This window comes from Phasianus colchicus, chromosome 17 (assembly GCF_987193195.1).
Source record: "Phasianus colchicus chromosome 17, bPhaCol1.hap1.1, whole genome shotgun sequence".
NCBI classification, from domain to species: Eukaryota; Metazoa; Chordata; class Aves; order Galliformes; family Phasianidae; genus Phasianus; species Phasianus colchicus.
This window is the reverse complement of record NC_143452.1, coordinates 4,777,450-4,791,597: the sequence shown is the minus strand read 5'-3', so window position 1 is coordinate 4,791,597 and position 14,148 is coordinate 4,777,450. Positions and strand designations below refer to the sequence as shown.

At 43.9% G+C, this 14,148-nt stretch overlaps 1 long non-coding RNA gene across 1 annotated transcript; it reads left to right on the top strand.

Annotated features, from left to right (window-relative positions):
* Positions 1-453: 453 nt before the first annotated feature.
* On the top strand, positions 454-11,286 carry LOC149915599 (uncharacterized). Its single transcript, XR_016471986.1, has 4 exons — positions 454-1,110; positions 1,391-1,569; positions 3,903-4,000; positions 8,370-11,286. It is a non-coding gene; the product is annotated as an uncharacterized LOC149915599 (long non-coding RNA).
* The last annotated feature ends 2,862 nt before the right edge of the window (positions 11,287-14,148 follow it).

Here is a 14,148-nt window from a genome sequence, read left to right as displayed (position 1 = left end):
AATGGAAACTGAACCTGAACCTAGATCGCTGGTCTGGTTCTACAAACTAAAAACTTAATTCTTTCTGGTTGGAAAGCCAAAATATCTTATCAACCATGTGGGCTGAAGCTGAGGTGATGTCAGGCATTTTATTACAGAAGGTCACTTCTGAATGTGTTCCTCTTCCTTTGACAACTGGATAGACCACCACATATGCTGGAACAGTACTGATCTAAAAAAAATTAAAATGAAACCCCAACCATGCTAATAGTTCCATCAGGGAGCAGGGATGAACTTGTGGTGTAGATGATAAAAAGAGCAGCTGTGGCAATCTCATATTCATTGCTCAAGTTTACAGCCTTCTGTAGAAAGTAGGGAGCTTCCACACCCAGATTCATACATTTAACCCCCCCCCCCCCCAAAGTAAAAAACATTTGTTTTAATTAGATGTTTTTAATTATTTTTTCTCCAAATTATTTATTCTCAGTGTCAAAATACCTCCAGATGCACAGAGCAGAGCAAAGACACCACAGAGTACACATAAGCCTGAAACCTGCCTGTAAGTAAATAAAATCAAATAACTGCAATAAAAAAAAAAGTTAATTCTAAGCTTTTGTTTGTTTCCATTGCAGAATTGCCATGGGACTGAGGAAATATAGTAGCGCTTAATTTTAATAGTTCCATCATTGTAGATTGGCTGGGTATTAATTGTGTTAATGGTGATCATACTGAATTCATTTGGTATTTATTGAGAGACCACCTGTGCACCCATATGGTTTCCATCATTATTTAGGAGTAGTTAATGGACCCATTAGGAGTTAGCAGAAAGATGTGGGCTGGCAGTACTTCCTGAGAGTGGTAGAAACATTCTGTTGATATCCATTGCATTTTGAGGATTTTCCAAAGAGCTATTTGCTTCTCACCCAGTTTCTTTTTTCTTTAAATTATGGATAATCTCATCCCAGTTTTCAAGATCTCCTGGAGAAATGCATTTGTGTTTCTTTGCTTGTAGCAAGTCTAGGAGGGTATCCTTCACCTCCTTAACTTTGCAGAGTTTCTTCTAGCACGCTTTCTGTGCAGCTGTGGAGGACACAGACCACAGGAAAACTGCTGGAACCAACGTGGAGCGGGGTGGGTGCGTGTGTGCTGGGGGGAGAGGCAGAGAGAGGATGGGGAAAAGGGGAAATGCAGCCTGGCACTCTCGGCCTGCAGTGTGACAAATTTGCCCATGCAATTTGTAGCCTCGGTTGTGCAAGACCAGAAACCTGTGGTGGGGAAGGGATGGTTGGGGAGTCACATGCGGGGAGTCAGCCCTGGCTGTCAGCAGAGGAGAAGGAAGAATGCTTGGGCTGGGTGTGGTGGTAACCAAGGCTGCTCGCTGACCGCGCTGACCTTCGGCTTTGATCCGCAGATCTGAGAAGGCATTGCTAACACTTTGCTGCTGTGCTGAGTGTGTAATGACACAAGAGGCTGACGTGAAGAATTTCCATTTTTGGTGCCAATGCAATGGGCAAATGGAGGGGCAGGTGTGTCACTGCTGTGCAACACAATGGCTGCTGTGTTCCAACTGGAATCTCTAGAGTCATTAAAGTGAGTTAAGGGCTTATTTCTCTAGGAAAAGGGAATCCAGCTCCCTCCAGATGTGTCTGAAAACATCAGGCTTATTTGCTGCCTACATCCCTAAGGATATGAAGCTTATGCAATCTTAGCTCTGTACTACTGTCTGTTTGTCAGCCATCTTTAATGACTTTTGAACTTTTTGGTGTATTGGAACTGACTAAAACAGTAGAGGCCTAAAAGGATTCAAGTTCATATAGTTTTTGTAGTAGTGTGGGGAGAAAGTAGAGGAAGGAAAAAAAATTCATAGTGCCTATGCTGATGTCAAGAGCCTCGATCTTGGCTCAGTCTTAATCCTAGACAACTGAAACTCCTCTCCTTAGTGAAGGTTTCTATCCCTGACAGCTAACCAAAGGATTATCTCCTATGTTTAAAGCACTCTAAAACTCTTTTCTTCCTCACATACACACTTAATGAGGAAAGCATCAATGCTGCAGCTCTCCTAGATTTCAAGTAAGTCAGGAAGTCGCATGGCAGAAATCTTGAGAAGCCAAAATTCATTAGTTCTCTTGCCCATGGAAATACTTGTTTCAGTTACCAGGGAAGAGACCAAACTATTTTCTATTTTTTGCTAGGAATATAACTAAGCTAATAGTTATTTGCCTTGGGTGTATTCGTAGTTTGAATGGGGCCATGAAACAATCATTTCTGCACGTAAAGAATATAATCAAGGTAATGTCAGCATGACTTGGATGATTATTCACACTTACATTCATAACCTGATTGTGCTGAATGAGGCTGTGTCACACACATACCTTTGTAGTTTAAAGAAGGCAATCTTTTTCATTAGGTATGAAAGGCAGATCAGACTTCTGTGTATTTCTTAGTAGGACCCCTTCCTTTTCTCATCTTACTTAGAACATATTGTTAACCAGTTATTAATACAACAGATGGATAGGCATTTTCTGATTCCCTTTTGGTCCCGATTTCCTTTTAACTGAAATCACCCAGGTTCTCAACTGCAGCAGTTTCACCCCAGGTTTGCCTCCATCACATCGCTCATCGGCATGGCACGGCTTTGTCTCATGAGGACAGAGCACATTGCTGCCCATCAGTAGCAGCTTTTGAGATATTTTTTAGCTTCTGTGGTGCTTTTGCTTTTTGTTTCTTATGGCAGTGTTGTAAAAAGTGGCTCAGAATGTCACAACATGAAGAAGTGAGAGTGTGCAGGCTTCACAGCATGATCCAACCACCAGCCAGACCTCTTCTCAGTCCTCATCTTGGCTGTGCCACAGGTCATTAGAGGTCAAAAGCCATTAGAAGATGTCTCCTCAGTGGGCTGACAGGAAGCAAGTTATGGCTTCAGTTCATGTCCTGAAAAAGTGCCTTCCAAGTGAGCAGCCTCAGTTGCCACCTTGCTTACAAAACCCAAGGGCAAAACTGAGTGAGAGCCCCCTAAGAGCTGAAATGCTAAGACTGAAAGTTTGGAGCTGGCTGATTGTCACAGAATTTAGTGGCATCTCTCAGAAAAGGAACAATTTAAAACTGAAAGGTCTTTGCCATTAATGGCCTTTGATTCCAAGCTGCAGCTTGGCTGAAACACCCCCACCTTCCTTTCCCTGCTATGATTTCCTCCAAGCCCATGTCATCAATCTCTTCATATTTACTTCCTTGTGCTTTTAAAAATTTCCTACTCACTTTCTGTAAGAGCACCTAAATCACAAATGTTTTTAATTCTAGTATCTTCATGACTTTTTTTTTTAAATGTTATAATAGCTCTCTTTTTTTCTTTTTTCCCCCACTTGCCTCTTCTATCACCTATCGCTGCTCCAACTTTTCCACTTTAAGAGACATTTGGGGACATGACTGCCTAAAGTGCTTAGTTTTGCTTCAGCCTCTGCTTTCCTACCCTCTTCTCTAGTGCAGTGGATCTATGCACATGGCCCTTAATGTTTACTGTCAGATTTGAGCCCTTTTACTGCCCATTACTTGGAAACCATCTATAGTGGAAATGCTGAGTCACAGTCTGGAACAGTGATTGAGCACCTGGTGGGAAGGCAGGGCCAACCCAGGGGAGCTCAGGTGTATGCATGCAATGCCCCTGAGTGATCAGAAGGTGTGGAGCCAGGATCTACCCTTTTCCAGATCACATTTAAGGGTTAGCAGTGGAAGTAAGAGTAATTTGGAGATTCCTGTATGTCTGAGACTTTCTGAAGGTGAACAGCTTTTTTCCTTTATTTCTTTGTCTGCAGTTGTTGCATTTGAGCAAACTCTTGCTTGCTGTAGCTTAGGACCTTGCTGCTCTGCTGTCATTGCTGTGATTTGTATTGTCTTACATCCTCTGTCCTGTTTATTTTGGGGTTCAGGCAGCTGCGAATTCACCTGAAATGCAGAAGCATCTTACAGCCTCACCTTTTGTGTTTATCCAGCAAAAAATGCCTGAAAGGAAAGGATTGGAAACAAGGTAAGCTGAATCTCTTTTCTTTTAGCAGAAGTTAAAAATCGTTGCAGCTCTCCTTTTAAGCTAGGATGAACAAGTAAGGGCTTTTCCTAGAGATCCACATTAAAATTGCTCTTCAGCAGTCCTGTCAGCCATAGGGTTTCATCACATCTTCCCTGCACATATGCTTTTAGTGGAAATACGTTACTCAATTAACACCTTCCAATGTGCTTTTGTGGTGTAAACAATGTTAATGAAGCTCAGGATGCTGAAAGTAAGTTCCTGGTGTGAAGCAAGGCCTTTTAGAATGAGAACAGAAGCCAGAGAGAGTATTTCATGATTATCCTTGCTCCAAGTGGGAATTGGACATGAATGAAGAGTGCTTCCATCCATGCTGAATGCTGTGTGAAAGCAGGATGTGGCAGGAGCTGCCTCCCAGGGCACATGGCTTGTCCAAAATAGCACTGCTGTATTTAGAGGACAGTGCTGTGCTCTGTGAGCTCCTAACAGGGATGTGGAAAAGAGGAACCAGGCTGTGCGTGTGTTTCTCCCAGCCCTCATGTACCAACTGGGTCCCCCCGAGGGGAACTGCTGCACCTGTGAAAGACTAGGAAGCCCTCCTCTGAGCCAGGAGGGAGCAGAAAGGGATGGGCTGCTTGGGGTATGGCAACACTGCAAGCTAACCATGGTTTTAAGCATGTTGTCTGCTCTGCCATATAGCGTGGGAAATATCTCTCGCTGCTTTAAGTATCTCTGTTTGAGCAACCTAAGTAAGCTTCTGTGTAGATGTGACACCTGAGCTAGGCAGCTGGTGGGATTTTGTTGATAGTGGGCAAAGGAGAGTACTGTTGAAGAATAATTCTTTTGACCTCCCTTAGAAATAAAAACCCTGGAAATATCCATCTTTCTCCCTCCTACTGTGCCCAGGGCAATTATATCACCAGCAGATATCTAAAGCCTAGTGGGATGCATTGCACCCCAACTACACTTAGAAGGACGCTAGCTTGGGTGCAGAAAGATATCCCTCAGGCTGTAGGTATAAGATTATTAGATGAGATGTCCTCTGGATGTACCCAGTGTGGCAGTTCACTTCTCTTTAGGAGAGAACACGTTCTGCTAGTGATGTTATGCTGAGCACTGCTCTGCGTGGTTCATCTGTTCGTGTGTGAATAATGGAATGATGGGATCAGCTGTGAGGCTGTGTTTTTCTAACAGCTGGGACATATCCTTGAGCCACCCAGTGATGCACAGCTTCACATGGGTTAACGTGTAAGTGGGATTTGGCTTTGTGTTGGCATGGTTTTATGTTAAGGTGAAGGGTGATCTTAGCCTCACAATACAGTGCCTGAAGGACAGCAGGTAGGATGTATGGAACCAGGAAAGTAATTGTAATCAACCACTGATCCTTAACCTGTGTTCAGGCTCCACAGAAACTCCCCCAAACCTCAATATTCCTTTATTTATGATTATGTTTTTTAATGGTCTTCTACTCTTCCTTCCCCTGGGTGCAATTTGTGTGGCCAAAAATAATGTGAGATCTGGTCTTTCCACCATGTTTTGACTCCTGGGAAATTGGATAACCGTGAGAAGGTCTGATGTGATGTTATTTCAGCCCCACAAAAGGCTCCCCAAGTGACTTAAAGAGCAAATAAAAAGTAAACACAAATACCTGGAATGAAAATATAAGCCCCCAGAGCCACACTCACCGCAGTCTGTCAGAGCAGGAAGGACGCACAACCACCCCTTCTTGGTGGTATCCCATGTCTCTGAACGTGTTGCTGGGTCATTTGTCCGCATTTAACACAGTTCTCAAGGGGAAGTTGGAGTTGCATTGTTCCCTTTAACTAGTTGTTAACTAGCTGTTGAGACCATAGGTCCCCAGGGCTTGCCTGGAGGATGGCATGAAGTTCAGTGGTGCTTTGTGTGCTGCACTGAGTGAATGATCCTTGTCCTCAAACCATGGGGCTCATGGCTGTGACGAGCTACACCTAAACTTAACCCATCAGATGCCAACACAATTGCTTTCCGCTGTTGATTCCATCTCATCATTTCCCATCCCAGAACACATCTGCCACTCCTAGCTGTATGGCCCTGCAGGAAGGGTTAATTGACACAAATTTTGCACCCTCACCTCAGAGAAGAGGCAGCCACTGGATCTGCTCTTCCTTGCACAGAACTGCATTGGATGCTGTGGGAACCCATCCCCTGCTGGTCAGGGTGCAGACCACACATCTTTCCTCCCTCTCTGTGGGAGGCAGTAGGTATTATTTTTGGGGCTGTGTACACCACCGCAAATTAAATATAGACTTAATCATCTACAAGCAATGCTGTGCCTCCTTCATTCATGCCTTTATTGAGTGCTTTATTTTCTTAAATGAATTAATCTTTCTTTAGTTTTTTTTTCCTCTAGTATGGGAATATGTAAATCATGGGTGTAGCAAAGATCTAAGAATTCATCAACACAAGAACTCCTGATTTTAAAGCAGAAAGGGCCACGTATTTCAGAACAGAGGGCTTGTACTCTCTTGTCCTTCAAAATACAAATGTCCAGTTTAGGGTAATATTGAAAATGTGGCCCACGTTCTGACCTCAGTCTTACCCCTGCAATGTCTGTGTTTCAGTACAAACTGAGGGTTATTTACAGTGGTGCCCTGGGAGAGATGGGATCCACTGGGATGTTCTGGCTGCCAGTGATGTAAGATGACTGTTTGGGTCGGAAAGAGCACACTGAGACCACTGGGCTGTAGGTCATAATACCCAAGACATTAATGTCTTTTTGATTGTACCCATTTCCCCTTAGGACAGGACAAACCCTTTAACCTCCTTAATCCTTTAACCTCTCCCTGTCCAGCTCTTGTCTATTCAGCTAGATGGGGGTCCAAGCTTGGCTGTAGCAAGCGTCTGCTGACTTTATTATCCATATTGACCTGGGTCAACTCTAAGACTAAGAGATTGATCAGGCAGAAGTGAATCTGGTAAACAACTTCTCCTTTTGGGGTGAAAAGACCCTTCAGAGACAGGTTGTAAAGTGACATCTCAAATTCTTTGAGTTTCAGACTAATTTAGGCCTGGGTTTTTATCTCAAGCACATCTGGAACTGTTACTGCTCCAAAACGTGGTATGTGCCCTAGAAAAAGAGTCTTTTAGGGCAAAATAATAATAATAAAATCAAAATAAAGAGCTCAGAACCAACCTTCTGGCTTTTCCGCAGAAGGAAGGCAGGGCTGTCACTAAATCAGTACCAACAACCTTGAGAGCCCGAAATGAATTTACATAATAATAACAAATGTAGAATGAACGAATTAAGTTGGGAGTGGAAGGATATGCTGTTTTCTGCTTGCCATCCCTCCCTCCCCCCCCCCCGGTCCTCTTTTCCATTGCCCACCCATGTGTCATTGACTGCAAGAAACCACGAAAGGAGAAGCCTGTCAGACACTGGCATGCTGGACAGATGCCATCGTGGTGCTCCAGATCGTTTGGAAAATTATATTTTCTGTATGTATAAAATATACATATATCATTCCAAGTGGAACATAAAGTGAACCACTGAAACCAAGATAAACAAAGGCAGTGGCTCGCATACATGCTGCGTGTTCTCCAGATCTTGTGTCCGCTTCCTGCGTCAGGCTAACTCCTCTAATGAGGTTCTTGTGCAACTTTATTTTAGTTACAGGGGGCCTGAGTCCTGCTTTTAGTCATTAAGAATTCAGCTGTTTACAAAGAGCAGTGTTCGGTCCTCAATTTGTCAGGCACAAGTTGCAGCACTCTGCTTTCAGTGCCACAGCCAGGGAGATTTCTTGATGCAGTTAAAAATCAATTAGATTTCTCTTTTTGCTGTTAGATATAGAAATATGTAGTTTTATTGCTTTTATCTATTTATTCTGAGAGAGATTTCTTTACTTAGACCACAACGTGTTCTGCTCATTACGTGGCAACCAGGGCTGCCTGAGCACATCCTGGTGCCACACTGGTATCAGTGCTGCTGTTTGCTCTTTTGAGCCTCCGAGGTCTTTGGGCAGGCCCTGTGCAGGCATTTGGCCATGTCTGACAAGAAGGCTCTTCATTAACAAAGACAGTATTTTCCTGTGTTCTAACTTGAGCTGGAAAATGGAGCACAGGCTCCAACAGCTTGTAGACTAAGCATCAGAACCTATTATTCCTTCTTTTAAGGCTCACATCAGTTATGGAAAATGGAAAACGTGTGAATCAGGTCATTTCCAAGTTATGTGATTCACTCCGATAGGATGTTGCACTTCTTTGTCTCTCTTGGAGGCATCACGTGGGACAAAACCACAACAGGCTGCTGAAATGCTACGGGGTGGGGGTGGCTGAAAGGAGAGAACAAAAGTGCCCCTTCTTTTAGCAAGTAACTGCCATGCTTATCTCCTTCCAGGTGTCTCTAAGGCCTGTAGAGATTTGACAGGATTCCCACGAATGAGAACTTTTGCCCACAACTCTGTCCCAGAATCTCTGCCTTGCAAATAATAGAGCTGCAGGCTTGTGGTCGAATGACCTCAGCATCATTGCGAAAGCTGTTCGCTTGCATTATTCTCACAACACGTGATTCCATAAGAAACACCACGCTATGTCTAGATACTTTTCATTAACTCTTTCCTGGGAGGCAAAGCACTGAAAGAAACGCAAATATTTCATCCTCTGTCTGTAGGTCATTCCAGGCTTTTGCACGTCTCACGCCCTCTAGACTGGGGTTTCTCTGCCCCAGTTGAGCTACAGGCTCAGAGAGAAGAGCACAGCTGTGCCTTTGGTCAGAGTTGTGCAAGGAAACTATGCTGCTTTTTCAGTTGCATTAAAGTAATTGTTCCTCCACTCCTCCAGGATGGTGCTGTGCACAAATAGAACCCAGCACCAACTTCATGGCGCACACTTGCCACTCTGCCTCCCCTAACAGTACATGATCTTCTGAGTACTGTGCAAAGGGAGCAACAATGTTAAAGATGCAACGAGATTTTTTAAAGCATTGGGGTGAAATGCATAGAAAAGAGAGATCTTTTCATCTTTAAACTTCTCCATTGAGCTCATGTGTGCTTCCATCCCAGAGACTGAGATAGAGGAGAAGTGGTCATCTCTTCCCTGAGCTCTCTCTGCTGCTGGGAGGAAGCAGCCCTGCTCAAGTTTGTCACCACTGCAGCTCTGGACACCAGAGTGAATAGCTTGTAAAATTGCATTCCTGCATGTTTGTAAAACACTTAGCACAGCAAAGGTCTGACTGTGTTACATAGAGAGCTGATATAAATATTGCTAGTAACAAGAGCGAGAGATTTCTACTGGAGCTGTGTGAGAATGGCAAAACTGACCATTGCCATTTCAAAGCACGTGGAGAATGGGATGAGAAATTCTTTGTGAGCTCTGTGCTGCATTGAGGAAAGCTTTCTTGAAATCTAAACAAGGATGATGGAAACAACCCTTTAAGTGCTTGTTCCAGGTTTGATGCAAAGCCACTTTCTGATGAAGAGATTCCCACAGTAAGTCTACTGGGGCCACCACCACAGTGAGTGTGACCACAGGACAGGGCAGGCCCCTCAGCCATCTGCTTGGGGAATGGCACGATGAAGCTCCCTGCTGCCACGCAGGGGAGTCTGGACTGCAATATAGATGTATCCCAAGGGACGGCAGCTCCTGACTGGGGACTCCCAGCAGCAAGAAAGCAGAGCCAATGAGGAATGGGGATGCACAGCAGTCAGCATCCGTGCCTGGCTCTGAGCATCCATGCCAAATTGGAGGTCGTTGTATTTCACGGAGTCCTCATCTGTACATTGTACAGCTCATTGCTCACCTTCTGGATGAGGTCCAGGTGTTGCAGAGGACCAGGCTGTGCCCTGCCAGGAGGTGGGTGCTGAGCAGGAGTGGCCCTGGGGAGCAGAGGAGCTCTGTGAGCTGCAGGTGCAGCCGTGCTCTGCTCCCAGGCTGGGCGCTCGCTGGCTGCCAAACTGCGTGCGGTGATTATGCAGTGCGGACATCTCATCAGCTGCTGAGATGGGGCTGCCTGACTCATTTCCACTTGGAATCTCGATGACAATTTGGTTTGAATTAGACGTGGGCTAAAGCCAAAACCCTGCATCTGAACTTCCTCAGATTTTGGGAAGACTCCAGTCTGGATTTGAGCTTAGCACATGGCTCTTGCTTACACAACGACTGGAGCCAAACTCTGGATCAGGGCATTCCCAGAATATGGGGAAGTTCAGAGCTCGTCTTTGATGCTGAGATCATCTCAAGCACAGGTTTCTGGAGATGAAATACTACCCATATGCTAGCTTGCTCTTTCTTTTCTTGTAAAACTGACATTTAACAAGTGTGTTCTTAGCTCTGCAATTGCACCTTCTCTGTTCTGGCAAGTAAAAGAGATGCGTGTGAGTCTGTATACGTTTCAGTTGGAAAAGCAGCCTCTTAGGAACTTCCGTATCGCATGCACAAGAAGCTTTTTGGCTTTTGAGCACAACTGCTGTGTCATTCCAGAAGCTCTGGACGCACATCCCTTGCTGCAGGTACTGGTGCCTTTCAGCACAGGAGTCATGGCTGCAGCACCAAGGTTATCCCTGCATGGCTTTTTCCAAGAAAAGGAAGGACCGAAGAGTAATAAAATTCCATTTGCAAGCTGCTCCAGTGACACAGTGCTAACAAACTATCCCCAAAAGGTGAGATTTTGCAATGTGCTACTGCAGTGTGCCTGCAGGGACTTACTTCTGAAGCCCCCTGCTTCTCAAGCAAGGGCAGGCAAGCTGGAGAAATCTCAGAGAAGCATCCCTGTCTGGGAAAAGCTGAGCTGCCTGCTGCTGTGCTGAGAAAACCCAGCTCCAACAGAAGGCTTTGTCAACACAGCGCCGTATCATTCGCTCGAGGTGTACACACTTCACTTGACACCTCTGCCTTGTCCTACAGATGTTCCATTTCGTTTCGGATGGAGCCTCTAACAGTACAGCTCTCTGAACACATGTGCATTTTCCACTCAACAAACCGCAAGAATATGGCAGCAGGGTTACAACGTCTGACTCCTAGGGCGAGAATGAGAGAAGCCGAAGAGGTGTTTCTTTGGGAAATCTCTATATTTTCTCCTGTAGTTTCTCTCTTTCCCATTTTATTCACCGACTGTGCTACACTCAGACCGTGGGGAAGGTAAAGCCTGATTGATATTGCAAGTGACAACTGTGGCCTCGAAACCAATTCCTCAGTTCATCTTCAGGAGGCGTTAAGCCCACAGTGTTTTGCCTGTTTCACAGGAGTAGAGTCCTTCTGACTTTTATTCACAGAAATCCACTTTATTCCAATTCCTGCTAATCTGCTGTTACTTGTGAATAAATTAGAGCCTGCCCCGATAAAGAGGCTTAAAGAGGAATTATCAGATGTACTGAGAAGAAATGGAGTTTACAATGGACTTTCTGCTTTTGCCATTGTAGGATATGAGAAGAGGTGATGAGCTCTTGCCAAGAGTTTCAAAAAACTGAATGCCCTTTTTGCTGCCAGTAAGTTACTGAAGCTGGGGAGATTGGGAAGAATGCATTAATAAAATAGTGAGCCCTATAATAGATATCTTGTGAAATATGCAGCCACTTCTACCATTCTTCTCTCATGGCCATGGGCATCTAATCCAGGCACCTTGAATTATTTGCCTCCTAGTTTACACCAGTTGGGATAAGATGTGTTACTTATCTTTTTTATCCTATCAACATCTGTTTTTTGAAAAACAGATGTGCACGAATTGATCTGATTAATGTGTTTGATTCTGCAATTGACTGCAGGAGAAGTCAGCAAAGCACTGACATCAAATCAGTGTCAAATTTTGGCTTCTAGCCCTTTAGTGTCCAACTTGAATTGTTCTGCTTTTTGGAACTTCTTTAGATACAAGAGGGCAAGAGTACATCTCCCCGTGCTGAGAACATTTCAGATGATTCAATGTGGAGTTACCACTATTGAAATGCATCCTTTTGAGGCTCTAAATTCAGATAACTTCCAAAGAAAAAAATAATGCAATATCTTTAAAGAACCTGAAGAGCATCTCATCTATTAAGAAGGGAGAACAGACTCTTTCTCATAGAGTTACTCATGCTTCACAGATATTAATTGAAGTTATCAAAGCAAAATATAGCTTGATGCCAAGGAGGTATGGCTTTGTTAAAGAAAAGAGGTACACAGCTGGGCATTGAATTTCACATTGCTGTGCCCAGGGAGGTGGTGGAGTCACCATGCCTGGAGGTGTTAAAGAAAAGGTGAGATGTGGCACTGAGGGATGTGGTGAGTGGGCATGGTGGGGGATGCTTGGGCTTGGTGATCTTAGTGGTGATATTTTTATAAGAAGGAATGATTAAGGTGAGAAAGGCTTTTTCATTTTCCTTAATTATTCTGCCGCAGGCACCCTTCATCTCCTGTAAGTTTGGGCCCTACCAGCAAATCTCAAACCTACACTTAATCATGCGTCTCCCCCAAATCTGAGGGTGTTTTGAGCAGGAATCCATCACTTTTTTCTTTTTCTTCTTCTTTTTTTTTCTTCAGCTGAAACCTAATAAATGTACTCTATAAAGACTGAGTTCAGACAACATCTGGAGGCAGATTAAAATCCTCCAAGCTACTGTTCCACAGTCTTAGGGATCATTAGTACTGCAAAACATCTATACAGAATATTTATCTTACGCATGTAATAAAATGAAAGCTTTGCACCAGATTCAGAACATCCACTGATGAAAAGAAATACCTGACATCACCATTAAGTTAAAGCTTTTCTAGCCAAAATCTCTTCTCTAGCCAAAGCACAGCAACTTGTAGTTACAAAAAACTTAATGCCAAACGTAGGGTGGAAATTTATTATTTTCATTGTGAGACTTCATCACTGGTGAGTTTAATGTTTCTTTCACCCTTTTTCTTTTAATTTCCCTCCCCCTCTCCTTGGGATGGTTTGTCGCTTGTAAATTATTTGTCACATCGTTGTAATTCTATCCAGATCCTTAACTTTCTAATCATGCATCTTTTATGGGGTTTCTTTTAAAGAAGCACTATAATTACTTGCCAAGGGTCCCTGTAAATTTTATCAGGCTGTAAAATATTATACTTTAATTATTTGGGGAAAAAAATGGAAGTGTTCCCTCTGAAAAGCTACATGATCAATATTGCAAGGAGCAAGGCACCATCTGCACTTCTGCATTTGTTCCTGGTCTACACCTGAACAGACTTCACAATTTGTTTACTTCATTCAGTGTCATGGGAAGTTATTAATGGGGAAACTGGCCTTTGGATAACTGGAATAAAATGTTCAGTGCACGTTTTAGCTGTTGGGAAATAACACTAGGAGGATGGCAAAGGATGTACTCCCACTGTTTCTGCAGGAGGCCCAGGGGCTCAGCCATCCTATGCTTGCTGGTGAGCTGTGTGTGCTTAGCAGGAGTGCAGCAGTGCAAAATGAACAGCAGACACAGAAGTGAGTTTCATATTTCTCACAGAAAATGGGTCTTTTTCAGAGGGAGAATTCTCTGTTTCTGTGTGTATTTTGAAGCTATCATCTTTTTTTTATTATTATTATTTCTTGTAAATGTAGAAATATTAGTAACTTTTCTACATGTAGTTTTTCCAGTATCAGTAAGCATCTGAGACTCTTCTCTATTAGCCTCTGCTACAGTGCTTATCATCATGCTTTGCAGAGCAGTCCCGTGCATTTCCATGGTGCTGTTTTCTAGTCAGTGACTTGGGAGAGACCTGCAGAGACTTCAGGAACAAGCTTTACCACAAGTTATTGCAAAAAAGGGGCTTCCAGTTAGCTCAAACCCATTTGTGTATCAGCCATAGGAGTATGCATCATACTCTGCATCAGCATTTCAATTAAACGCGTATGGCAGATAAGCCTGGCAGGTTTCTGGTAAGTGTTTCTTTTAGGTTGCATAACTGAACTCTGCGGAAGCAAAATGCTTTAGTCATGGAGTACAGTAAGCTGGAAGCATCAGGGTTACAGACCTCAGCTCAGCTCCTTCTCTTGGAGAACACTGAGACGTGCTTAAGGAGGAGATGCTGTAAGTCATTGTATCCTAAGAGAAATCCCCAGGGCGTCCTATGAAATCTTCTCATCTGGGTGTCTAGTTGCTTCCCAGGTATCATCCTGGCTGTGCCTGCTGTTTTTTCCCCCTGACAGCACCAGAAAAGCCTCACCAGAAGCGGAGTAGCTCAGGTGAAGG